At 45.6% G+C, this 27,147-nt stretch overlaps 1 protein-coding gene and 1 long non-coding RNA gene across 9 annotated transcripts in view; one reads left to right on the forward strand and one right to left on the reverse strand.

Annotated features, from left to right (window-relative positions):
* Nucleotides 1-4,350: 4,350 nt before the first annotated feature.
* GATAD2B (GATA zinc finger domain containing 2B) overlaps nt 4,351-27,147 on the forward strand; it is a 118,863-nt gene continuing 96,066 nt past the window's right edge. For 6 of the 8 annotated variants that reach the window (XM_015109702.3, XM_077946016.1, XM_077946012.1 and 3 more), the window contains exon 1: nt 4,986-5,237. The gene's annotated coding sequence lies outside the window, so the exon portion shown is untranslated. Of the gene's footprint in view, nt 4,671-4,985; nt 5,238-27,147 lie in introns of those variants that run through there. The other 2 variants (XM_077945999.1, XM_077946051.1) reach the window with 2 other exon arrangements.
* Nucleotides 5,360-23,526, reverse strand: LOC144331142 (uncharacterized). Its single transcript, XR_013398083.1, has 2 exons — nt 23,381-23,526; nt 5,360-9,171 (listed from the first exon to the last, which is right to left on the reverse strand). It is a non-coding gene; the product is annotated as an uncharacterized LOC144331142 (long non-coding RNA).

A 27,147-nucleotide genomic window follows, 5' to 3' on the forward strand; every position in this document is an offset into this window, starting at 1 on the left:
ACGAGCCAAGATCATGCCACTGCACTCTAGCCTGGGCAACAGAGCGAGACCCTGACTCAGAAAAATAAATAAATAAATAAAAATCTGGGAATTTTAATAGGAAAGTATTCAACATGATATCTGACATATCTGTCTGTCCCATGGCCTAGGGAGCTGTATGAGAGGAAGGATATGCCCAAGTTACCTGGCCCAATTTCTCTTCCCAGGCTTTAGAGTGTATAGGCTCAAGTATAAAAAATTCGGGCCGGGCACGGTGGCTCACGCCTGTAATCCCAGCACTTTGGGAGGCTGAGGTGGGCGGATCATGAGGTGAGGAGATCAAGACCATCCTGGCTAACACAGTGAAACCCCATCTCTCCTAAAAAAACACACACACACACAAATTAGCCGGGCGTGGTGGCACCTGCCTGTAGTCCCAGCTAATTAGGAGGCTGAGGCAGGAGAATCACTTGAACCCCAGAGGCAGAGGTTGCAGTGAGCCGAGATTGCGCCACTGCACTCCAACTTGGGCAACAGAGCGAGACTCCGTCTAAAAAAAAAAAAAAAAAAAAAAAAAAAAAGGTTGGCTGGGGCCGGGCACAGTGGCTCATTCCTGTAATCCCAGCACTTTGGGAGGCCGAGCGAGGAGGGTGGATTATTTGAGGCCAGGAGTTCAAGACCAGCCTGGCCAACATGGTAAAACCCCATCTCTACTAAAAATACAAAAAATTACGGCTGGACACGGTGGCTCACGCCTATAATCCCAACACTTTGGGAGGCCGAGGAGGGTGGATTATTTGAGGCCAGGAGTTCGAGACCAGCCTGGCCAACATAGTGAAACCCCAACTCTACTAAAAATACAAAGATTAGCCAGGTGTGGTGGCACGTGCCTGTAATCCCAGCTACTTAGGGTGCTGAGGCAGGAGAATCGCTTGAACCCAGGAGGCAGAGGTTGCAGTGAGCCAAGACTATGCTGAGACCATGCCATTGCACTCCAGCCTGGGTGACAGAATGAGACTCCATCTCAAAAAAATAAAAAAATAAACAAAAAATTAGCTGGGTGTGGTGGTGGGGGCCTGTAATCCCAGCTACTCAGGAGGTTGAGGCATGAGAATTGCTTGAATTTGGAAGGTGGAGTTTGCAGTGAGCTGAGATCGCTCCACCACTCTCCAGCCTGGGCAACAGGAGACTCCGTCTCAAAAAAAAAAAAAAAAAAAAAAATCGGCTGCATGTGAGGGCTCACGCTTGTAATGCTAGCAATTGTAATCCAACGCTTGGGGAGGCTGAGGCAGGCAGATTGCTTGACTTCAGGAAGTCGAGATCAGCCTGAGCTAAATAATGATAAAACCCCATCTGTCTCCATAATTTCTTTAAAAAATTTAGGAAAATATTGTGTCTGCCACTTAATAATTTTATGATGTCATACAAGTTACTTTACTGCTGTGCCTGTTTTTCCTCATCTGCAAACTGGGGGTCATTTAAAGATTAACTATGTAATCCATAGCTTCAAAAAGGGAACAAACAGGTAGAGCCTGCATTGGGCACAGGTCATGTCCACTACAGTACTGACCTCACGTACTTGTCTTCCTTAAAGCTCGATCATTCCAGATTGAAAGTCCCCCTCCATGGCCTAATTTTGGTCTTGTTGAAAAGTATTTTCTCGGCCTACTTTTATCTTCCTCGGGCTGGTATATACCACCATGTTTTTCCTATCTCCTTGAAGCCCTTGAAGGATGGCATTTCAGATAGCAAATAATGCACTGGACTGATAATGGACAAAGAAGTAGGTTAGGGAAAGATGAATGTACCTTCAATGACGGCAATGACTTTGTCTAATTCACTGCTATATCCCGAGCACATGGATGAGTGCCTGATAACCTAATAGGTGCTCTATCATGTGTGTTCAATGACTGAAAGGAGTCTGAAAGCATTAAAATATTGTAGTTAGTACAGAAGATCGGTATCATGGGTAGAATACCAACAGAAGCTGAATTTAGAGGTAGGAGAGTGAAATTGTTGAAAAAGCAAGGAAAGTTCTCAAAATTGTTACTATATATTATGTTGAATGCTTTAACTATATTCTTGGCAGTGCTCTGAGCATTTTGAAGGTATTATTTTATAATTCTCATAATTAGCTGGTGAACTGGGTACTTTTTTATTCCCATTTTATAGATAGGGAAACTAGGGGATACAGAATAGAGGTAAGTAACTTTCAGCCAAATCACACAACTGGTGAGAGGGAGAGCCAAGATCCAAACTCAGGCAGTCTGACTCTAGAGCCCATGTTCTTACCTGGATACCATACTAGCATAAAAACAAGTTTTAATCTATTTAAAATAAGAATTAGGCCAGGTGTGGTGGCTCACAACTGTAAATCCCAGCACTTTGGGAGGCCAAGGCGGGTAGATCACTTGAGGTCAGGAGTTTGAGATCAGCCTGGCCAACATCTCCACTAAAAATACAAAATTTAGCTGGGTGTGGTGGTGGGTGACTGTAATCCCAGCTACTCAGGAGGCTGAGGCAGGAGAATTGCTTGAACCCAGGAAGTGGAGGTTGTGGTGAGCAGAGAGAGCGCCATTGCACTGTAGCCTGGGCAATAGAGGGAGACTCTGTCTCCAGAAAAAAAAAAAAAAAAGAGTTGAATGCTGCTTGCAGCGATGTACATCTGTAGTCCCAGCTATTTGGGAAGCTGAAGTGGGAGGACCTTTTTTTTGTTTGAGACAGTCTCCCTCTGTCACCCAGGCTGGAATGCAGTGGCGGGATCTCGGCTCACTGCAAGCTCCACCTCCCGGGTTTACACCATTCTCCTGTCTCACCCTCCTGAGTAGCTGGGACTACAGGCGCTCACCACGACGACTGGTTATTTTTTTGTATTTTTAGTAGAGACGGGGTTTCACCGTGTTAGCCAGGATGGTCTGGATCTCCTGACCTCGTGATCTGCCCGCCTCGGCCTCCCAAAGTGCTGGGATTACAGGCGTGAGCTACCGCGCCAGGCTGGGAGGATCTCTTGAGCCCAGGAGTTTCAGAGCAGCCTGGGTAACATAGCAAGACCTCATCTCTAATTTAAAAAGTAAATAAATAAAGTGGGGGCTGTGGTGGGCGCAGTTGTTCACATCTGTAATCCCAGCACTTTGGGAGGCCAAGGCGAGTGGATCACTTGAGGCCAGGAGTTTGAGACCAGCATGGGGAACATAGTGAAACTCTGTCTTTACTAAAAATACAAAAATCAGTCAGGCTTGGTCATGGGCGCCGGTAATGCCAGCTACTTGGGAGGGTGAGGTGGAAACATGGCTTGAGCCTGGGTGGTGGAGATTGCAGGGAGCTGCAATCGCGACACTGCACTCCAGCCTGGATGACAGAGGGAGACTGTCTCAAAAAAAAAAAAAAAAAAGAAAAAGAAAAAAAGAAAAAAAATGGGGGCGTGTGTTTGTGTAGGATCTACCTATGGCTTTGTCATGTTCTCCATTATAGTTTCATTTCCATTGCACAGCATGACTTTTAGATAATTTGAAAAACATGTTCAAATACCTGTGGAGACTGGTGTGGTGGCTCACACACCTGTAATCCCAGCACTTTGGGAGGCTGAAGCAGGAGGATCACCCGGGGTCAGGAGTTCGAGACCAGCTGGCCAACATGGCGAAACCCCGTCTTTACTAAGAACACAAAAATTAGCCGCGCGCCTGTAATCCCAGCTACTCGGGAGGCTGAGGCAGGAGGATCGTTTGAACCTGGGAGGCGGAGGTTGCAGGAACTGAGATTGTACCACTGCACTCCAGCCTGGGAGACAGAGTGAAAAAAAACAACAACAAAATGCCTGTGGAACCAGTTGTTTCTGAGTTTAAACCACTGTTTAGTCACTAACTAGCGGTCTGACCTTTGGCAAGTTACTTAGCCTCTCTGAGCCTTAGTTTCCTCATCTACCTGGGTTCAAATTTCAGCTTCAATTTCAGCTCTACCACTTAATGTGTAACTTTGGACAAATTTTCTGATCCTAATTTTCCTCATCTGTAAAGTAGGGATAACAGTACCTACCTCACAGTCATGAGGAATAAATACTTCATGTAAAGTTCTTAGCACAGAGCCTGACACAGTCTCCGAAAACGTTAGCTACTATCATAACCTCAACACCCGGACTCTCTTACTTGGTCCCTATCCTCAAGATGCTCCAGAAACGCTGAGTTTAGGAGGGCCTAACTGCTCCGTGGAAGCAGGGAGGCCAGCAAGAGGAGCTGGCCCTTGAGTTGATTAGGTGGAATCGGGCGGGGTGGGAGGCTGTTTCCTCGCTGAGAACCTAACCAGACCAGGAGTTCCCAAGAGAAGGAGCTGCGAGGGCTCTGCACACCGTAATTCCTCAGCAACTTGGCTAGCTGCCTTTTTTTTTTTTTCTCTGCTGTCGTGGTTTAGTCACGACAGCACCAAGCGGAGGTACGATGAACACCAGGAAGCTCAAAGCCTTTGGCAGACGGAGACAGGCCACACCCCAAAAAGACGGCAAGGCCCAAACGCCTAAAGCTAGTTCTATCGTGAAATTTCCTAGATTCTGTCGCGACGAAACACCGCCCACCTCAGACCCCAGCGCCGTTCGCCAGTCTCCATCTTTAGAATTGAAAGAATGAGAGCTGGCCAAAGGGGAATCCCGGTTTGGAGAGACTGGGGTACGGCGGCTGCCTGGGGACCAAAACGTCTCTAAGGTAAAGTTGCAGCCTGAAGCGATTTTTTGACCCCCGACACTTAATGGGCTGTCGAAGACCCGGATGTGTCTGGGACTGGCCGAGGTACCCATTAACGCGCCCCCGCTAGACCATCCCCCCTCCTCCGTTTATGATTGGGTTTTAAGCACGCCAATCATCACTTCTCCAGCCACTCATTCTTCAAGGGTGGGGTGAAGTCCCGGCATCTAATCTTCTACTGGCATGGCCGAGAAGATGAGGGCGGGGCGGCCGGCTTAGGTCGCCCAATGGGCGTCGTGGCGTGTGGGTAAGGCGGAGCCGAGGCGCTTGGCAGCTGCCCAATCAGCGTCCTTGTTTGTGTGGTGCCGCCGCCGCCGGTGCAGCCGCCGCCGCCGCCGCTGCCCCCGTCTGTACCGCAGTGTCTGCTCCGCCCGCCCGCCCCGGTCCGGCCCGCCCCCCTCCCCCACCCCCGTCCCTAGTCCCGTCAGCGGGGTCTGGATCCCCCTGTGCCGTCGCCTCTTCCTTTTTCGACGCCTCCGCCGCTGCCTGAGGAGGCGAGCTAGCCGGGAGTTACACCGCCACCGCCAGGTGAGGAGCTTTGGCCTAGGCCAGCCTGGCCGCCCGCCCGCCCGGGGGCGGTGAGGAGCGAGGAAGGGAAGGAGGCTGGGAGGAGGCAGTGGTGGCGGAGGTGGGGGAAGGGAAAGGTGGAGGGGCGGGGGGAGGGGAAGCGCCCGCGAGCCGACGCCCGCCCGCGCGCCCCCGCCTTGCGTCCCCCTCCCCCCACCCCGGCACGGCGCGCCCCCGCCTCGCGCTCCCTCTTCACCTCATCCTCTCCCCCCTCCGCGCGCGCGACCCGGTCTTTCACTTCGGCCTCGCGCACCCCCAGCTCGTGTCCCTTCATTTCGTCTCCTTGTACTCTTTCTCCCCTCCCTCACTCCCCGTTTCCCCCGCCATCCCCGCTTTCACTCCCTGCCTCATGCCCGCCATGCTCCCCTCCTTTCCTCTCTAGCGCGCCCCCCCCTTTTTTTTTTTAACTCTCTCCACCCCCAGTGGTGCCCTCAGGGTGCGGGGGCCGCTCTCTCCTCTCAGTCTTGTGTTTGCGGTCGGATGGGACAAATGGGGAATCTAAGGGTGAAGGAAGCACCAGATAATTATCTTTATTTAGGGAAAGGGATCAGGAGCGCAGAACCTTACCTCTTTATTTCGTCGTCCACCGTTCCCTCGCCCTCCCGTAGGAGAAGAGAATTGTCTCAGCCCGTGTGGGCACTTAGCTTCTACAGCGACTGGGCTTGTGGGACACACTGGATCTGTTTTCCAGTTCAGTTCCTGAGGGTTGGTGGAACTTACCCTTCCCTAACCAAACCAAGACTTAGAGTACTTTTGGCCTCCCTGCTCTCAATTACACTGAGGAGCGAGCCACTCCTGCGAGTGCAGAGGTTTAGGTGCCATTCGCGCGCCCGGTACAGCTTTCCCCTTTCATAAAGGTATGGTAGCCTCTTTGGATTCTTCCCCAGCATCAACTTCCAAACACAAGATGTTAGCTCATAGGGCTGGCAGTGAGGTGGAGATGGAGGCTTGGTGGTGGGTGGCATGCGGATGCTAACTGAGCTAGCTAGCAACCTTTTTCTCTGTTGTCCCCTGAAGAATCAGGTAGCCTCCTGAGAACCAGTTTTCTCATTTCTGATAAACGCTTATTTGGAGGGCGTGTGTGTGTGTGTGTGTGTCTGTGTGTGTGTGTGAGAGAGAGAGATGGGGGGATACTTAATATATTTCAGCAAAAGGCAAGAGCAGTGTTTTCAGGCCAGACTGCAAAAGAGGGATTTGGAGTTGTAACTGATGGAATTAAAACAGGTTTAACAGCTCTGTGTTGGAGAAGAGCTGATGCTTTTGTAGTTTTTGGGATATTTTTTCTAAAAATTTATATTTTGAGTAGAAAAGCATGCATGTGGTGGTACAAAGTGAAAAACAAGCTTCCCTCCCGTCTCTGTCCTACAGCCATCTAGTCTCCTTCCCCTCCTAGCGCAGGTGACTTTGATGTTTTCTGGCAGCAGCATGGTGTCTATATGTTGTTGGTGATTATCCTGTTTGGGAGTTTAGTGCTAACTTTATTGCTCTTTATTTGGTATGCTGACCTGAACTCTTCTTTGCAGTCTGATAACAACTTGGATTCTTATTTTTGGTGCTGGAGCTGTCTTTCAAGTATTGTCCTAGAGTAGTATTTCTGTCAGTACTTAGTTGAGAAGGAGGCCACTTCTGAAGGTGCTATGAAGGGGTTCTGTATATTTTGAGGGAAGGCCCACACTTGTTGGATCGTGCTGCTTTTTTTGTGACTGATATCTAGTCCCTGGCTATTTGGGAATGGATCAAATGGCTATTTGGGAATGGCTGTTTGGGTCAAGGATCGGATTCACATAAGCGGATAGCTTATATGAGTAACTAGTTGATGGTAGGGCTGTCTTCACTTTTTAGGGGAATAGAGTTTTTTAGTCCAGTGACAGTGATAGTCATCATGGAACAAGATAGAAAAGTACTAATCAGCAGGAATCAGAAGGCTGAATCTATAGGCTGAGTGACCCAGTTTGAGTAGAGGTGAGGCTTACAGACTTCTGTCCTGCCTATTATTCCTTACTTGAGAACACTCTCCATGAGGTGAGAGTGATTTGTAGTTGACAGCAGCATCCATCTTTATGACACTGTGGTTTGCCTTCCCTGACCGTATGTGATGTCTGTTAACTTCCTGTTTAGAGGCAGTCCGAGTAGGGTCTGAATATAGGCTGCATTCAGATAATTTTCTAGGAACATTGTTAACCAGGTCCCCTGATCAGCCCTTCACATCTAAATTCTGTCAGTAACTTTTACTGATGCGCTTAGCATAGGGCCACAGGGTGGTGACAGAGGGAAGTGTGAGGAATTTGTTCTGAGCCTCACAACCTTAAAGTACTTTCAGAAGCTTGTATGCTGTCCCCCATTTTGGGGGTTCGCCCGCTCCTCCCCTTTTTTTTGCCAGACAGGCAAGGCTGGACCTCCAGGTTGAATTTTGGGGATCATTGTGTCAGTGAAGGTATCCTAATCATGTGTTGAGACTTCTGAATTCATCTCACCTTTAAGCAGTGAGTCTTGTATGTTGCATGTAAAGCGTGCCTCTTGTTTCAATTTACTAATTCTTCCTTCCTTTCCTCCCCCACCCACCAAACTGGAGGTGCATGTGGGGGAAAACAGCAGCTGTGCTGTCCTGATTTCTAGACTCTGGAGCATATTCCATGTTAGCCACCCCATTGGGAGTCACGCTGACAAGCAGCCCCTCTGCACTTAGCTTAGAAGGCTCATGTTGTTTGGCTCATTGAGAAAAGCCAACCAGCTTTGGTTGATTACAACAAGTGCTAGAGAAATCGTAAGATTTGAGCCATAACTGGGACTGAGGGACTTTCTTTTCCAGACTTTTGCAGTACTTAAAGCCGTGCATTATTACGTATCAAGTCACAATAGCCAGACATTTTCTGAGGTAGTTTGGAGGGAAAGAAAAAGTAAAGACACACACCCAGATTGACTGTAAATCTAGTCCTGGCATAAAACTGTCCACCTCTTGCTTGGGGAAAAAATCCAACCTATCAGACAATACGACACAGAGTTGCAGTTCTCCTACTGTTGGCTAAGCCTAGGAAAAGATATATAAGGAAGTTCAGTTTCTGTTAAAGTGGCTGGATTTTGTGGTGAACCTTCTATTAGCCATATTGTTTGGTTTATCCTCAGTAATCTGTGTGAAACTTTTTTATAGATCCAGGTTGGGGATTTTGGTGGCTCCAGAATCCTTGAAGCAGGAACCTCCTTTCTTTGTGTAGCAGTGATGAAAGCTTCTGAAGAGTAGGTCTGATTTGAAACAGACCCCTCGTCATGTTCCATCTTTTACCTTCTCCCTTGTGGATATTTGAAATATTCCTATATAGCTTGAATTCATCCAGTAAGAAGGGAGTGACCCAGAGTCATTAGGGCTTAACCTGTCTGAGGTATTTAGGTTGTGGCTTGGTAATGTTTGCTGTCTTTCACAAAACCCCCCTTACCTTTGCTATTTACCTAAGTTGCCATCAGCTGACAAGAAACTATCAACAGTTTTGGGTTATAGTACCAAAAGCAGCAGAGTACTAAGAACACATCATTTGTTACTTTTGAGATATGAGGTGGTCAAATCCAGACCTCGAATCATAGTAACTGCAGAAACATCTTTGACAATGTGTGAACTTAATTGTTATTAATATTAACTAGTAAACTACTAAAGAAATTAAGGGAAATTATAGCAATTCCGTATTCCTGAGCCATTCTCTTATTGTTTTTCACACCTGGCTAGTTCCATTTCATTTATTTTTATTTTATTTTATATTTTTTGAGATGGAGTTGCGCTCTCGTTGCGCAGGCTGGAGTGCAGTGGCGTGATCTCAGCTCACTGCAACCTCTGCCTCCCGGGTTCAAGCAATTCTTCTGCCTCAGCTTCCCAAGTAGCTGGGATTACAGTCACCTATCACCGTGCCTGGCTAATTTTTGTATTTTTAGTAGAGACAGGGTTTCACCATATTGGCTAGTCTGGTCTCAAACTTGTGACCTCACGTGATCTGCCGACCTTAGCCTCCCAAAGTGCTGGGATTATAGGCATGGAGCCACTATGCCCACTACGCCTGGCCTTAGTATCCATTTGAAAAAATAAATCAGGTTACTGTTACCTAAAGCTGAGAGTCATACTTTAAATCTCCTGATCAAAGCTTTCTTGGGCTTGTCTCATTTCAAGGGAAGGTGGAATTTATAATCTTTAAAAACGTATGCTGGAATGTTAGTAGGATTTAGATTAGACGCCAGGATTAATAAACTCACATTATAATTGTGAAGGATTGCAAATACTAACTGGAAGACTTGTGCATCTCTTACCCAGAAGATTTTTATAATGTTAGCATTTCGAGAGTATTTAAATTCAAACTTGCTGGAAGAGAGGGGGTAAGCTAATATATTGCAGATTGGACTAGTGGAACACAGGTTGTGGAGAGCCTCAAAGTCCTGGGTTGAATTCTAGCTTTGTAGTTTATTAGCTGACTTTGGGTAAGGCTACTAGTTTTTGAATTCCCGTTTCTTGCAGAGTGATGCCAGTCCTTGCAATAGCCTTTAAGGTTTTACATGGTTTACCCTCCCCACCCTCTTCCATTTTTGATCAGCTGTCATCTTCCCTCTTGCTCTCTCCATTCCAGCCACACTGACTTGTTTCTTGAATGCTGATCAGTCACACTCTTTATCTTAGAACCTTTGCAGGTTCCTAAGACCAAGTGATTCCTTCCAGTGGGAAAACAGCTAGGTTTCCCCACAGAGAATGGCTGATTGCGTCACCTCCTTAACATCTTTGCTTAAATGTCACCTTCTTAATGAAGTCTTATCCTTCCTGTCTTTAAAATTGTATTGTCAGTCCCCATCCCTCATGCTTAATTATCCTTCCCTGCTCTATTTTCTTTTTCATAGCACTTACACCTTTATAATATATTTGTTACATGTATTACTTGTTGATTCTGTTTCTATGTTGTAGGTCTTAGAAGGCATGGATTTGTTTTGGTAATTTGTTTAGTGCCTAGTACAGTGCCTGGCATGTAGTTAATAATAAATGTTTGTTGGCTGGGGTTGGTGGCTCACGCCTGTAATTCTAGCACTTTGGGAGGCTGAGGCTGGCGGATCACATGAGGTCAGGAGTTCGAGACCAGCGTAGCCAGCATGGTGAAACCCCATGTTTACTAAAAATACAAAAATTAGCTGGGCGTGGTGGCGGGCACCTGTAATCCCAGCTACTTGGGAGGCCGAGGCAGGAGAATAGCTTGAACCCTGGAGGTGGAGGTTGCAGTGAGCGGAGATTGCACCATTGCACTCCAGCCTGGGTGATAGCGTGAGACTCAGTTTCAAAAAAAAAAAAAAAGGCCGGGCATGGTGGCTCACACCTGAAATCCCAGCACTTTGGGAGGCCGAGGCGGGTAGATCACGAGGTCAGGAGTTCCAGACCAGCCTGGCCAAGATGGTGAAACCCCATCTCTACTAAAAATACAAAAATTAGCTGGACGTGGTGGCGGGCACCTGTAATCCCAGCTACTCAGGAGGCTGAGGCAGAGAATTTCTTGAACCCGGGAGGCAGAGGTTGCAGTGATCCGAGATCGCCCCTTTGCACTCCAGCCTGGGCAACAGAGTGAGACTCTGTCTCAAAAATAAACAAACAAAATTTTGTTGATCCAATAGGAATAGAAATAACCTGTCATACTAATCTCATGTTTGTAACAAAAGTATGAAATATAAGCATAAAATGTTTTGTGAACTTTAAAGCATAATGCAAATAATGATGAAATTATTGCCTTCGCATTAAAATGGTAAAATACACTTGATTATTGAAAAAATCTTCATATGTATTCAATATATTGTCATTTCTCTCCTAAACTCAAGCCCCTTGTTTCCAGTTGTCTCCTGTGTGCTAGACATATCTACCTTTGTATCAGGTTGGTACTCAAACTCATTTCCAACATCATCTCTTCCCTGTGATTCATTGAGTCGTCTAAACCAGAAATGTGAGCATCATCGTCACTTCTGTCTTACCTATTACTTTGTAAATATTTCTGAATCTGTAGCTTCTTCTGTGTCTCCACTGCTGTTCTCATTCAGCAGCTCTTATTTTGAGATATTGCCTTGATCTCTTACAGATCTGTTTATAGTCTTACTCTCTTTTTCTTTTTTTTTTCTTGTGTTGGAGTCTTTGTCACTGGAGTGCAGTGGTGCAATCTTAGCTCACTGCAACCTCCACCTCCTGGGTTCAAGTGATTCTCCTGCTTCAGCCTCCCGAGTAGCTGGGATTATAGGTGTCTGCCACTACACCCAGATAATTTTTGTATTTTTCGTTGAGACGAGGTTTCACCATGTTGCCCACGCTGGTCTCAAACTCCTGACCTCAAGTGATCCGCCCATGTGGGCCTCCCAAAGTACTGGGATTATAGGAGTGAGCCACTGTACCTGGCCGTCTTAATTCTCTTGTAAACTCTCTATCATCGTATCTTCAAAATAGTCTAACGCTTACTGATTACTCTACTTGCCTCATCTTAAAAGTATTCAGTAGTTTCCAATTATTAAAAGATTGAAATTTAAACTTTGAATGGTATTTAAGGCCCTTTATGATGTTGGCGTTTGCCTTCCTATCCAACCTTTTTTCTGTACCTTATAGTTAATGTGTGAGCAAATTTTAGTGGTTTCTTTGTTTGTTTGGTTTGTTTTTTTGAGACAAGATCTGGCTCTGTTGCCCAGGCTCCATGGAGCACTGTGGCATGATCTCGGCTCACTGCAACTTCCGCCTCCTGAGTTCAAGTGATCCTCCTACCTCAGCCTCAGTAGCTGGGACTATAGGCCTGTGCCACTGCCCAGCTAATTTTTGAAATACTGTTCTTTTAGTTACAGGTAGCTTCTAAATCTCATCAAAAATGCCACTTCTTCTGGGAAACCTTCCCTGACTTGCCCAAAGAGACTTAGATACATTTTCTTCTTTGCTCTCTTTATAATTTTTATTAATTTTATTTTTATTTATTTTTTGAGATGGAGTCTCGCTCTGTCACCCAGGCTGGAGTGCAATGGTGCGATCTTGACTCATTGCATCTGCCGCTGCCCGGGTTCAAGTGATTCTCCTGCCCCAGCCTCCTGAGTAGCTAGGCCTACAAGCACGCCACTGCGCCCAGCTAATTTTTGTATTTTTAGTAGAGACGGGGTTTCACCACATTGGCCAAGCTGGTCTTGATCTCTTGACCTTGTGATCCGCCTGACTTGGCATCCCAAAGTGCTAGGATTACAGGCATGAGCCACCTTGCCTGGCCTTTTTATTTTATTTTATTTTATTTATTTTTTTGGGGGGGGACAGAGTTTTGCTCTGTCACCCAGGCTGGAGTACAATGGTGCGATCTCAGCTCACTGCAACCTCCACCTTCTGGGTTCATGTGATTCTCCTGCCTCAGCCTCCCAAGTAGCTGGGATTACAGGTGCCTGCTGCCATGCCCAGCTAATATTTTGTAGTTTTTGTAGAGACGATGGAGTTTCACCATATTGTTCATGTTGTCCGGACTGGTCTCAAACTCCTGACCTTAGGAGATCTTCCCGCCTTGGCCTCCCAAAGTGTTGGGATTACAGGTGTGAGCCACTGTTCCTGGCCTTTTTTTTTCTTTTGAGACACAGCTTTGCTCTGTTGCCCAGATTGAAGTGCAATCGCACAGTCAGTTTAGTGTAACCTTGAACACCCGGAGCTCAAGCAGTCCTGCCTCAGCCTCCTGAGTAGTTGAGACTACAGGTACACACCACCAAGCCTAATTTTTAAATTTTTTGTAGGGATGGGGCCTCCCTGTGTTGCCCAGTCTGGTCTTGAACTCCTGGCCTCAAGTAGTCCTCCCGCCTTGGCCTCCTAAGGTGTTGGGATTACAGGTGTGAACCACTGCACCCAGCCTTGCTGTGTCTTTTTACTGTTGTATTTCCATTGCCTAGCATGGTGCCTGTCACCTAAAAAATATTTTAAAATATTTGCTGAATAAATACTCCTATGGGTTTAGAAAATACAGCATAAATTTAGAAATGCCCCTTCTGTTATATTCTGGGAGCAGAACAAGGTTGGAGCCTTGATTCTGCTGTTTACCATCTGTGTGACCTTGGTTGAATCACTTGAAGTCTCTGAGCCTTAGTTTCCTCACCTTAAAAATTAGAATCAGTAACTGCTTTATTTATTTTGCTAAGTTTCTTTTTCAGTCAAATAAGGTAATGCATGTCAAGGTACTTTATAAACTGTAAAGCACTGTGTAATTTTTAATCATTATGTGTCTACACAAGTTGAGCTTTCCTCACAACTCTTTTTTTTTTTTTTGAGATGGAGTCTGGGGGCTAGAGTGCAATGGTGCGATCTCGGCTCACTGCAACGTCCGCCTCCCGGGTTCAAATGATTCTCCTGCCTCAGCCTCCTGAGTAGCTGGGATTACAGGTGCCTGTCACCATGCCCAGCTAATTTTTTTTTTTTTTTTTTTTTTTTTTTTTTTTTTTTGAGATGGAGTCTCGCTCTGTCGCCCAGGCTGGAGTGCAGTGGCCTGATCTCAGCTCACTGCAAGCTCCGCCTCCCGGGTTCTCGCCATTCTCCTGCCTCAGCCTCCCGAGTAGCTGTGACTACAGGCGCCCGCCACCTCGCCCGGCTAGTTTTTTGTAGTTTTAGTAGAGACGGGGTTTCACTGTGTTCACCAGGATGGTCTCGATCTCCTGACCTCGTGATCCACCCGTCTCGGCCTCCCAAAGTGCTGGGATTACAGGCTTGAGCCACCGCGCCCGGCCGGTTAATTTTTGTATTTTTAATAGAGTCGGGATTTGACTGTGTTGGCCAGACTGGTCTCAAACTCCTGACCTTGTGATCCCCCTGCCTTGGCCTCCTGGAGTGGTGGGATTACAGACGTGAGTCACTGCGCCCGGCCCTTTGTAACTCTTGACTCGTTTTTTTTCTTCTTCTTCTTACTTATTTTTTTTTGAGACGGAATCTTGCTCTGTTGTCCAGGCGTGGAGGGCAGTGGCACCATCTCGGCTCACTGGAAGCTCTGCCTCCCAGGTTCACGCCATTCTCCTGCCTCAGCCTCCTGGGTAGCTGGGACTACAGGTGCCTGCCACCACGCCTGGCTAATGTTTTTTTGTATTTTTAATAGAGACGGGGTTTCACTGTGTTAGCCAGGATGGTCTCGATCTCCTGACCTCGTGATCTGCCTGCCTCGGCCTCCCAAAGTGCTGGGATTACAGGCATGAGCCACTGCGACCAGCTTAGGCCAGATACCTTTTAGAAACATCAGTGGTATGAGGGCTGCCATTTTTCCTCCATGAATTCGAAGGCAAATGTTGCAGTTCAGCCAACTCAGCCTTCACCTTCAGTGCATTCCCAGGAGGATAGTTGTAACTGAGCTGGTGCCACTGCCTTTCATCTAACAGTAGAGACAGAGTTTCACCATGTTGGCCAGGCTGGTCTCGAACTCCTGACCTCAGGTGATCCCCCTGCCTCCACCTCCCAAAGTGCTGGGATTACAGGTGTGAGCCACTGTGCCCGGCCTGTCCTGTCTTATAAAGGCATAAAGGTTATTTAAATGATGTTCACTGCTAGATTCCAAACTTTTTATCTAGCAGTGTGAAATTTTAATCTACCAGTAAATAAATTGAAAAGATTTCCTCAGTAGGGTAACATTTTCCAATCACTCTTTAACAATTACGTGGCTAGGTTGATGTGTTGCCATCAAAAGGATTGAAACAGTTGATCACATGTGTTGCTACTGCCACGGATAGGTTGGCCAGAAGACCTTTGAAGTATGCGCCGTTAGGTTCTCTGAAATTTGATGTGAATAGCATGACATTCTTTCTGTGTACTACAGTTTGGCCTTTAATAAGTATCGGTGCATAAATTTATGTGTTACTGTGTCATTCTCTTATTTTATAATTCAGATAGTAATGAATTCTCAGTTTCTCACCTGAATGTATAGAGAATTTGAAAGTTTTGCTTATTTATTTGTTTTGAGACAGATTCTTGCTGTGTCAACCAGCTTAGCCTTCACCTTCAGTTCAACCAACTTAGCCTTCACCTTCAGTGCATTCCCAGGAGGATAGTAATTGAGCTGGTGAAGAAAAAAAAATTTCTTCATTTTTTTTTGAGAACTCATGAATTTACATACATAGGTACCACCCTTTATGAACATTTTGATTGTTGCATGACTTTGTACCATGAAAGCCTTTAAATCTACCTAATATTATACTGTAAGTTCCTAATTTTGTCAAATATATTGTGGTAGATATCACCAAAGAGTATAACTAAGGTTAGAATCTGGGCATTTTTAATTTCCAAGTTAACCCTTCTATTCTGGCTCACTGAATACTTGACAATTACAGGGAGAGTAAAATGGAATATGTAAAGTTGTATCAAAGTACAAAAATTACAATGTAGTTTATGTGTGACTTTTGTGCTATGTTCTAGATTCAATTGTATTGAGGGTATAAAAGAACTGATGAATAAAGGATACTGTTATGGTGCAGGAAGGTATTAGAGGAGGACAGTGAGATTTTTTTACCCATTTTTTTATAGGTTTATGAATTAAGTGAAGACGACTTTGGAAGTTGGCTTTTTTTTTTTTTTTTTTTTTGTTGTTGAGACGGAGTCTCGCTCTGTCGCCCAGGCTGGAGTGCAGTGGCCGGATCTCAGCTCACTGCAAGCTCCGCCTCCCGGGTTTACGCCATTCTCCTGCGTCAGCCTCCCAAGTAGCTGGGACTACAGGCGCCCGCCACCTCGCCTGGCTAGTTTTTTGTATTTTTTTAGTAGAGACGGGGTTTCACCGTGTTAGCCGGGATGGTCTCGATCTCCTGACCTCATGATCCACCCGTCTCGGCCTCCCAAAGTGCTAGGATACAGGCTTGAGCCACCGCACCCGGCCTTTTTTTTTTTTTTTTTTTTTTTGAGATGGAGTTTCGCTCTTGTTGCCCAGGCTGGAGTGCAATGGCGTAATCTTGGCTCACTACAACCTCTGCCTCCTGGGTTCAAGTGATTCTCCCGCCTCAGCCTCCCAAGTAGCTGGGATTACATGCGCCTGCCAACATGCCCAGCTAATTTTTTGTATTTTTAGTAGAGACAGGGTTTTACCATGTTGGCCAGGCTGGTCACGAACTTCTGACCTCAGGCGATCCACCCACCTCGGCCTCCCAAAGTGCTGACCCAGCCTGGAAGTTACGCATTTTCAATTTTGTTGTTAATTTTTGTTGATGCACTGCTTAGTAAATTCTTTAATGAGATGCCTAAACTGTGTCACATTAGCTCTTTTGTTGGTTGTTGTGAAGACTTTGTTGATTTGTGTGTATGTGTATCTTTCATTCTCTCCTCTTGCTCTTTTTCTTTAAAAAAAAAATATTCTCAGTGTTGTGTATAAATTGAATTTTTGTGGCTGGATATGAGAAAATAGTATGGTGGTACTCTTAGTGGATATTTTTCATTTAATTTCTTAAAAGCTTTCCTCCTTTGGTTAAACTAGAATAGCTTTTGCTCTTTTTTCACTTTATTCCCTGGAACATCTGTGTTCCAGAGAATATGCTTCAATTTCTCACTGATACTCTTAAAGCTTCTATGAATCGAAATATTTTAGAGATATATTTCTCTACCTTCTCACCTGTAGGGGACACCTTTTATTGTACTATATACAGGTGCTCCTTGATTTATGATGGGGTTATGTCCCTGTAAACTTATTGTAGGTTGAAAATAGCCTAAGTCAAAAATGCATTTAATACAACTAACCTGCTAAACATCATAGCTTAGATTAGCCTACCTTACATGTGTTCAAAATGCTTACATTAGCTTACAGTTGGACAAAATTATCTAATACAAAGCCTATTTTATTTATTTATTTATTTAGAGACAGAGTCTTGCTCTGTCACCCAGGCTAGAGCACAGTGGCGTAATCTCGGTTCACTGCAACCTCTGCCTCCTGGGTTCAAGTGATTCTTCTGCCTCAGCCTCCTGAGTAGCTGGAATTACAGGTGCCTGCCACCACATCCGGCTAATTTTTGTATTTTTAGTAGAGATGGGGATTCACCATGTTGGCCAGGCTGGTCTTGAACTCCTGACCTCAGCTGATCCACTCACCTTGGCCTTCCAAAGTGCTGGGATTACAGGAATGAGCCACTGCGCCCAGCCCAAAGCCTATTTTATAATAAAGTATTGGCTATCTCACGTAATTTATTGAATATTATGCCAAAAGTGTAAACCAGAATGGTTGAATGTGTATTTGAAGTACAGTTTCTACCGAATGTGTATCACCTTCACACCATCGTAAGGTCGAAAAATTTTAAGTTGAGCCATTATAAGTTGGGGAATATACATACTTGGCAAGTACTCTTCTAACCTGTGTGTGAAAATCACTAGTAGCTTACCAATTCACTGTGAATTCCTTGTTTATTTTTAGGCAGTATTTTAGAAAGCTTACATATCTATACATACAACATTACTTTTTAAAAAATTATTATTATTATTATTATATTGAGACAGATTCTCGCTCTGTCACCAGGCTGGAGTACAGTGGCACAGTCTTAGCTCACTGCAACCTCTGCCTCTTGGGTTCAGGCAATTCTTCTGCCTCAGCCTCCCAAGTAGCTGGCATGCGCCACCACGCCCAGCTAATTTTTTTTTTTTTTAGATGTTGCCGAGGCTGGAGTGCAGTGGCATGATCTCGGCTAACTGCAACCTCTGCCTCCCAGGTTCAAGCAATTCTCCTGCCTTAGCCTCCCAAGTAACTGGGATTACAGGAGCGTGCCACCACACCCAGCTAATTTGTTTTCTTTTTTTTTTTTTTTTTTTTTTGTATTTTTAGTAAATGCAGGGTTTCACCATGTTGGCCAGGCTGGTCTCGAACTCCTGACCTTGTGATCCACCCACCTTGGTCTCCCAAAGTTCTGGGATTACAGGCGTGAGCCACCACGCCTGGCCAAATTGTGTATTTTTAATAGAGACAGGTTTCACCATGTTGACCAGGATGGTCTTGATCTCTTAACTTGTGATCTGCCTGCCTTGGCTTCCCAGAGTGCTGGGATTACAGGCGTGAGCCATCGTGCCCGGCCTTAAAAATTATTTTTAATATGGCTGGGCACGGTGGCTCACACCTGTAATCTCAACACTTTGGGAGGCTGAGGTGGGTGGATCATGAGGTCAGGAGATCAAGACCACGGTGAAACCCTGTCTCTACTAAAAATACAAAAAATTATCTGGGCATGGTGGCAGGTGCCTGTAGTCCCAGCATCTCGGGAGGCTGAGGCAGGAGAATGGCATGAACCCGGGAGGCGGAGGTTGCAGTGAGCCCAGATTGTGCCGCTGCACTCCAGCCCAGGCAACAGAGCAAGATCCATCTAAAAAAAAAAAAAAAAAAATTAATGAGACAAGATTTTGCTCTCTTGGCCAGGCTGGAATGCAGTTGGGGGATCAAGGCTCACTACAGCCCTCACTTCCTGGGCTCAAGTGATCCTTGTGCCTTAGTCTCCCAAGTAGCTGAGACCACAGGCACGTGCCACTCTACCCAGCTAATTTTTAAAATAAATTTTGTGGGGATGGGAATCTTGCTGTGTTGTCTAGGCAGATCTCAAACTCTTGGGCTCAAGCAGTCCTCCTACCTCAGCCTCCTAAAGTGCTGAAATGTAATCCATGTTCCAGAGCACTTTGGGAGGCCAAGACAGGAGAATTGCTTGAGCTTAGGAGTTAGAGGCTGCAGTGACCCAGGACTGTACTGCACTTCAGCCTTGGGGATAGAACACAACCTTGTTTGTTTCTTTTTTTTTTTTTTTTTTTTTTTTTGAGACGGAGTCTCGCTCTGTCGCCCAGCCCAGGCTGGAGTGCAGTGGCGCGATCTCGGCTCACTGCAAGCTCCGCCTCCCGGGTTCACGCCATTCTCCTGCCTCAGCCTCCCGAGTAGCTGGGACTACAGGCACCCACAACCGCGCCCGGCTAATTTTTTATATTTTTAGTAGAGACGGGGTTTCACCGTGGTCTCGATCTCCTGACCTTGTGATCTGCCCGCCTCGGCCTCCCAAAGTGCTGGGATTACAGGCGTGAGCCACCGCGCCCGGCCTTTTTTTTTTTTTTAAAGTATGTTTCTAGGCCAGGTGTGGTGGCTCACACCTGTAATCCCAGCACTTTGGGAGGGCCACGTGGGCGGATCACCTGATGTCGGGAGTTCAAGACCAGCCTGATCAATATGGAGAAACCCTGTCTCTACTAAAAACATAAAATTAGCCGGGCGTGGTGACGCATGCTTGTAATCCCAGCTACTGGGGAGGCTGAGGCAGGAGAATCGCTAGAACCCGGGAGGCAGAGGTTGCGAGATCGCAACATTGGATTCTAGCTTGGGCAACAAGAGTGAAACTCCATCTCAAAAAAAAAAAAAAAGTATGTTTCTGGAGTCAAAAAGTCCTGGGTTCAAATTTCTGCTGCACCATTTAGTTAGTTATAAGATATTTTACTTTACTTCTCTGTGCCTGGCAGATAGTAAATGTCCAGTAAATGTTAGTCATGTTTTACTTTTCATTTTTTAAAATTGTATAGCAATGGGGTCTTGCTGTGTTGCCCAGGCTAGTCTCAAACTCCTAGGCTCAAGCAGTCCTCCCACCTCAGCCTCCCAAAGTGGTGAGATTACAGGCATGAGCCATGGCACCCAGCCTGACATTCTTGTAAAAAAGATAATGGTAAACCTGGCAGATAGATGTGTGCATGCGTGTGTGCGTGTGTGTGTGTGTTAAAATGTACATAAAGTTTACATCTTAGGCTGGGCATGGTGGCTCACGCCTGTAATCCCAGCACTTTGGGAGGCTGAGGCAGGCAGATCATGTGGTCAGGAGTTTGAGATCAGCCTGAGCAACATGGTGAAACCCCATTTCTACTAAAAATACAAAAATTAACTGGACGTGGTGGCGCATGCCTGTAATCCCAGCTACTCGGGAGGCTGAGGCAGAAGAATCACTTGAACCCAGAAGGTGGAGGTTGCAGTGAGCCGAGATCATGCCACTGCACTCCAGCCTGGCATCTCAAAAAAAAAAAAAAAAAAAAAATTTAACCAGGTGTGGTGGCAGTTGTTTGTAGTCCCAGCTACTCAGGAGGCTGAGACAGGAGAATTGCTTGAACCCAGGAGGCAGAAGTTGCGGTGAGCTGAGCTTGCGCCACTGCACCCCAGCCTGGGTGACAGAACCAGACTCCGAGAAATTGGCCGGGCGCGGTGGCTCAAGCCTTTAATCCCAGCACTTTGGGAGGCCGAGACGGGCGGATCACAAGGTCAGGAGATCGAGACCATCCTGGCTAACACGGCGAAACCCCGTCTCTACTAAAAACACAAAAAATTAGCCGGGCGAGGTGGCGGCGCCTGTGGTCCCAGCTACTCGGGAGGCTGAGGCAGGAGAATGGCGGGAACCCGGGAGGCGGAGCTTGCAGTGAGCTGAGATCTGGCCACTGCACTCCAGCCTGGGCGACAGAGCGAGACTCCGTCTCAAAAAAAAAAAAAAAAATTGACCATTTTGAAGTATACAGTTTAGTGACATTAAGTACATTGATGTTGTGTAACCAACACCAACATTAATCTCCAGAACTTTTTCATCTTCCCAAATTGAAACTTTGTACATACTGAACTATAACTCCCATTCTCCCCTCTCCCCAGCTCCTGGCAGTCACCATTCTACTTTGTTTCTATGAATTTGACTACTTCAGGTACTTCATATAAATCGAATCATACCACATTTGTCCTTTTGTGTCTGGCTTATTACACTAAAAATATCTTCAGGGTTTATCCATGTTGTAGCATATATCAGAATTTCATTTTTTAAGGCTGAATAATATTCCGTTGTATGTAAATATCTCATTTTGTTTATCCATTCATGGGTTGGTGGATGTCTGGATTGTTTCTGCCTTTGGCTGTTGCAAACAAGGCTGCTGTGAACATGACTAGGCAGATACCTGCTTGAGTCCCTGTTTTCCGTTGTTTTGCATATAGGGTATATATCCAGAATTGGAATTGTTAGATCATGATACTTCTGTTTTTGAGTAATTGTTACAGTTTTCCACAGTAACTGTATCATTTACATTTTTGTCAGCAATGCACTAAGGTTCCGGTCCCTCAACATCCCTGCCAATACTTGTTATTTTTGTTTTGTTTTTTTGAATAGGAATTCTAGTGGATGTGAGGTAGTAGTATCTCATTGTGGTTTTGATTTGTAATTCCCTAAGATTAGTGATGTTGATCATCTTTTCAGGTGCTTATTGGCTATTTGTATATTTCCTTTGGAGAAATGTCTATTCAAATCCTTTGCTTAGTTTTTAATTGGGTTTTTATTGTTGTTTTTGTTGCTAAGTTGTAGGAGTTCTTTGTATATTCTGTATTTTAATCCATTATCCATATATATGATTCTCATTCAGTGGGTTGCCCTTTCACTCTATAGTGTCCTTTGATGCACAAAAAATTTAATTTCGATGAAGTCCTGTTAATCTGTTTTTTTTTTCCTTTTTTGCCTGTGCTTTTGGTGTCTTTTTTTTTTTTTTTTTTTTTGAGACGGAGTCTTGCTTTGTCACCCAGGCTGGAGTGCAGTGGCACGATCTCCACTCACTGCAAGCTCCGCTTCCCGGGTTCACACCATTCTCCTGCCTCAGCCTCCCATGTAGCTGGGACTACAGGCGCCCGCCACCATGCCCGGCTCATTTTTTTAAATGTATTTTTAGTAGAGACGGGGTTTCACCGTGTTAGCCAGGATGGTCTCGATCTCCTGACCTCGTGATCCGCCCGTCTCGGCCTCCCAAAGTGCTGGGATTACAGGTGTTAGCCACCGCGCCCGGTCGCTTTTGGTGTCTTAGTAAGTCATTGTCAAGTCCAACATCATGAAGCATCCAAGAGTTTTAGCTCTTCTATTTAGTCTTTCATTTATTTTGAGTTTTTTCTCATTTTTTAAATTTACTTTTTGTATTGTATCATTTTTGTATTACTGTAAATGTGTTAAAGCAACTCAGAACAATATTTTGTGTTAATTTTTTGTTGTTGAGACAGAGTCTGGCTCTGTCACCCAGGCTGGAGTGCAGCGGTGCAGTCTCGGCGTACTGCAACTTCTGCCTCTCGAGTTCAAGTGATTGTCCTGCTTCAGTCCCCTGAGTGGCAGGGACTATAGGCACACGCCACCACACCTGGCTAATTTTTGTATTTTTAGTAGAGACGGGGTTTCACCATATTGGCCAGGCTGATCTTGAACTCCTGACCTTGAATCAAGTGACCTCCCCACTCCTGGCTCTCAAAGTGCTGAGACTACAGATAGAGCCATCACACCAGGCCCCACACTGTTTTGTGTATGTGTGTGTACGCGCTTTTTTTTAAGAGGCAGTCTCCCTCTGTTGCCAGGCTGGAGTGCAGTGGCGCGATCTCGGGCCAGTGCAACCTCCGACTCCCAGTTTCAAGCGATTCTCCTGTCTCAGCTTCCCTGGTAGCTGGGATTACAGGTGTTTGCCACACACCCAGCTAATTTTTGTATTTTTAGTAGAGATGGGGTTTCACCATGTCGGCCAGGCTGGTCTCGAACTCTTGACCTCAGATGATCTGCCCATCTCAGCCTCCCAAAGTGCTGGGATTACAGGCATGAGCCACGGCACCCAGCTTTTTTTTTTTTTTCCTGTAGAGACAGGTTTTTGTTATGTTACTCAGGCATCGTTTCAAACTTCTGGGCTCAAGCAGTTCTCCTGCCTCAGCCTCCTGAGTAGCTGGGATTACAGGCAGGTGCCACTATGCCTGGCTACCACACTGTTTTGATTACCGTAGTTACATAGTAAGTTTTGGAATCAGGAAGAATGAGTCGTCTGACTTTGTTCTTTTTTTTTTTTTTTCAAAATTGTTTTGGCTGTTTGGGCTTCCTTGAGATGCCGTATGAATTTTAGGATGGGTTTTTCTTTTCACATAGTTTTTTACATCAGGCTAAAAATCTGAATGGGATTCTGCTCAGTTGTAAATAGTTTTTATTTCACATAGGCCCTTGGATCACTGTATTTTTCTTATTTTTTTAAGATGGAGTCGGGCTCTGTCACCCAGGCTGGAGTGCAGTGGCACGATCTCTGCTCACTGCAACCTCTGCCTCCCGGGTTCAAGAGATTCTCCCTGTCTCAGCCTCCCAAGTAGCTGAGACTACAAGGCGCTTGCCACCATGCCCGGCTACTTGTTTGTATTTTTATTAGAGACAGAGTTTCACCATATTGGCCAGGCTGGGTATTTTTCTTTATGTGCTAGAAACTGCATTGCTCTTGGCCAGGTGTAGTGTGTCATGCCTGTAACCCCAGCACTTTGGGAGGCTGTGGCAGGTGGATCACCTGAGGTCAGGAGTTCGAGACCGACCTGGCCAACATATAGTGAAACCACATCTCTACTAAAGAAGACAAAAATTAGGGCTGGAGCGGTGGCTCATGCATGTAATCCCAGCAATTTGGGAGGCCAAGGCGGGCAGATCACCTGAGGTCAGGAGTTCAAGACAAGCCTGACCAGTATGGTGAAACCCCATCTCTACTAAAAATAGAAAAATTTGCTGGGTGTGGTGGCAGGTGCCTGTAATCCTATCTGTTGGGGAGGCTGAGGCAGGAGAATTATTTGAAGCATGGAGGTGGAGATTGCAGTGAGCCGAGATGTGCTACTGTACTCCAGCCTGGGCGACAGAGCAAGAGACTCTGAGAACAAAAAAAAATTAGCTGGGCCTGGTGGCACACGCCTATAGTCCCAGCTTCTTGGGAAACAGACAGGCGAATTGCTTGAACCCGGGAGGTAGAGGTTGCAGTGAGCTGAGGTCATGCCACTCTACTCCAGCCTGGGTGACAGAGCGAGACTCTGTCTCTCAAATAAAAAAAAAAAAGAAATAAATTATGTTGCTCCATATATTTTTGCTCTTATAAATGAATTGTTTTGTTGTGGTTGAAGCACTTTCTTCTTGTTTTAATGTTTGTTTTCACATTTTAAAAAATTAAGATATGGTGTGGAAAGTTTCTTGTCATTGTGTTTTACCTGCCTAGTTTTAAATTCCATCACTGTTTTTCCATTTCTATCATATTAGAGTTTCTTTATACATATACAAGCAAATATTTATCTTTTTTTTTTTTTTGAGATGGAGTTTCACTCTTTCACCCTGGCTGGAGTACAGTGGCGCAGTCTTGGCTCACTGAACCCTCTGCCTTCTGGTTTCAAACGATTCTCCTGCCTCAGCCTCCCGAGTAGCTGGGATTACAGGCACCCGCCACCACGCCCAGCTAATTTTTGTATTTTTAGTAGAGACTGGGGTTTCTTCATGTTGGCCAGGCTGGTCTCGAACTCCTGACCTCGTTATCCACCCGCCTCAGCTTCCCAAAGTGCTGGGATTACAGGTGTGAGCCACCAGGCCCGGAGTATCTATCTTTTTTTTTTTTTTTTTTTTTTGAGACGGAGTCTCGCTCTGTCACCCAGGCTGGAGTGCAGTGGCCGGATCTCAGCTCACTGCAAGCTCCGCCTCCCGGGTTTACGCCATTCTCCGGCCTCAGCCTCCCGAGTAACTGGGACTACAGGCGCCCGCCACCTCGCCCGGCTAGTTTTTTGTATTTCTTAATAGAGACGGGGTTTCACCGTGTTAGCCAGGATGGTCTCGATCTCCTGACCTCGTGATCCGCCCGTCTCGGCCTCCCAAAGTGCTGGGATTACAGGCTTGAGCCACCGCGCCCGGCCATCTATCTATTTTTAAGACAAGGTCTCATGCTATTGTCCAGGCTGGAGTGCAGTGGTGCAGTCACGGCTCACTGCAGCCTTAACTTCCCGAACTCAGGTGATTGTCCCATTTTAGCCTCTGAAGTAGCTGGTACCACATGTGCGTGCCACCATGGCTAGCTAATTTTTTGTATTTTTTGTAGAGGGGATTTTGCCATATTGCCCAGGCTGGTTTTCAACTTCTGGTCTCAAGCTGTCTGCCTGCCTCAGCCTCTCGAAGTGCTGGGGTTACGGGTGTGAGCCCCATGCTTGGCCAATATTAGAACTTTATTGGGAAAGAATATTTAGGCATATGGTAAAGAATATTTAGGTATATTGTAATATATGTCCTGTTATGGAAATTCTGTACTTTTCCTATTGCTTACAATTCTGCTATTTAATTATTTTCATTGCTATTATTTTGTTAACATTGAACAATTTGAGTACTACTAGTACTCAAACTTAAAGTACTTTAAAATATTTAAACTTAGTTTAGGAATGCTGATTGCTTAGTTCATGAAGTCTTATTTTATAATTTCATCTGTAATCTTAAATCTCAGACTACGGCAGAAAATCCAGGGCTCTGGGCAATGATATGAGTTTATTTTTCCAATTTCTGGAGTGAAGATCCCAGATACTTTTCTCTGTCTTAGGCCTGTTGTCTTGAAAAATGATAATTAATTGCTCTGATAAAGAGAAAACTTGGGTCTGGTCTTTTGTCCTGCCTGTTAGAGCTACTTACTTTGTAACCACTTAAATCTGCTGGTTGTGGGAAACTGCAAAGGCCTCAGCATAACATTTCTTGTATACCTACTATGTAAAGTAGTATGTAAAAGATACAAACATATGTATGATAGAGGATATGAAGATAAATTACGAGAAGATGCAGGCAGTAGACTAAAGACTACATGTATTAAAAGACCGCAGCTGGGCTTGGTGGCTCACACATGTAATCCTAACACTTTGGGAGGCTGAGATGGGAGGACTGCTTGAGCCTAGGAGTTCGAGAACAGAGTGGGCAACAAAGTGAGACCCCATTTACAAAAAATATAAGAAAAATTAGCAGGGTATGGTGGTACGTGCCTGTGGTCCCAGGTACACAGGAGGCTGAGGTGAGGGAATCCCTTGAACCTGGGAGGTCAAGGCTGCATTGAGCCATGTTCGAGCCACTTCACTCCAGCCTGGGTGACAAAGTGAGACCCTGTCTCAAAAAAATGAAATAAAACAATTATAATACTAGGTGCAATATATTTATAAATTAAGTAACTTGCATATTAGGAACAAGTGCCCCTTAAGTAGGAATTATACCCTCATTCAGCACTTTTTACACCTTGGCTCTAAGTATGATAGGCTTACCAAATCCTGAAAATTCTATTTTTTTTTGAGACGGAGTTTTGCTCTTGTTGCCCAGACTGGAGTGCGATGGCGCGATCTTGGCTCACCGCGACCTCTGCCTCTCGGGTTCAAGTGATTCTCCTGCCTCAGCCTTCCTGAGTAGTTGGGATTACAGGCATGTGCCACCATGCCCAGTTAATTTTGTATGTTTAGTAGAGACGGTGTTTCTCCATGTTGGTCAGGCTGGTCTGGAACTCCTGACCTCAGGTGATCTGCCCGCCTCAGCCTCCCAAAGTGCTGAGATTACAGATGTGAACCACTGCGCCCGGCTTTTTTTTTTTTTTTTTTTTTTTGAGACAGAGTCTGATTGGCTCCTGCTCTCCTCCTGATTGTCCTTGTTGCCCCAAGACCTTTTTAGACGGGACCGGGCATGTTCAGGGTGGTGTGGCTGTAGACCCCATGGCCATTTTATTTTATTTATTTATTTTTTAAATTTTAAAAATTTTTTTATTTTTTTCTTTTAGCAAGAGTTTTGCTCTGTCTCCCAAGCTGGAGTGCAATGGTGTGATCTCGGCTCACTGCATCCTCCACCTTCTGGGTTCAAGTGATTCTCCTGCCTCAGTCTCCTGAGTAGCTGGGATTACAGGTGTGTGCCACCATGCCCGGCTAATTTTTGTATTTTTGGTAGAGATGGGTTTCGCCATGTTGGCCAGGCTGGTTTCAGATTCCTGACCCCAGGTGATCCACCTGCCTTGGTCTCTCAAAGTGCTGGGATTACAGGTGTGAGCCACTGCACGCAGTTGGACATTTTAACCAAAGAATAATCAATCAGCTAGTAAACTTTCATGGAAGTATCAAAATGGTGTTGTCCAATGAAG

The sequence above is a fragment of the Macaca mulatta genome, chromosome 1, assembly GCF_049350105.2.
Source record: "Macaca mulatta isolate MMU2019108-1 chromosome 1, T2T-MMU8v2.0, whole genome shotgun sequence".
NCBI lineage: Eukaryota > Metazoa > Chordata > Mammalia > Primates > Cercopithecidae > Macaca > Macaca mulatta.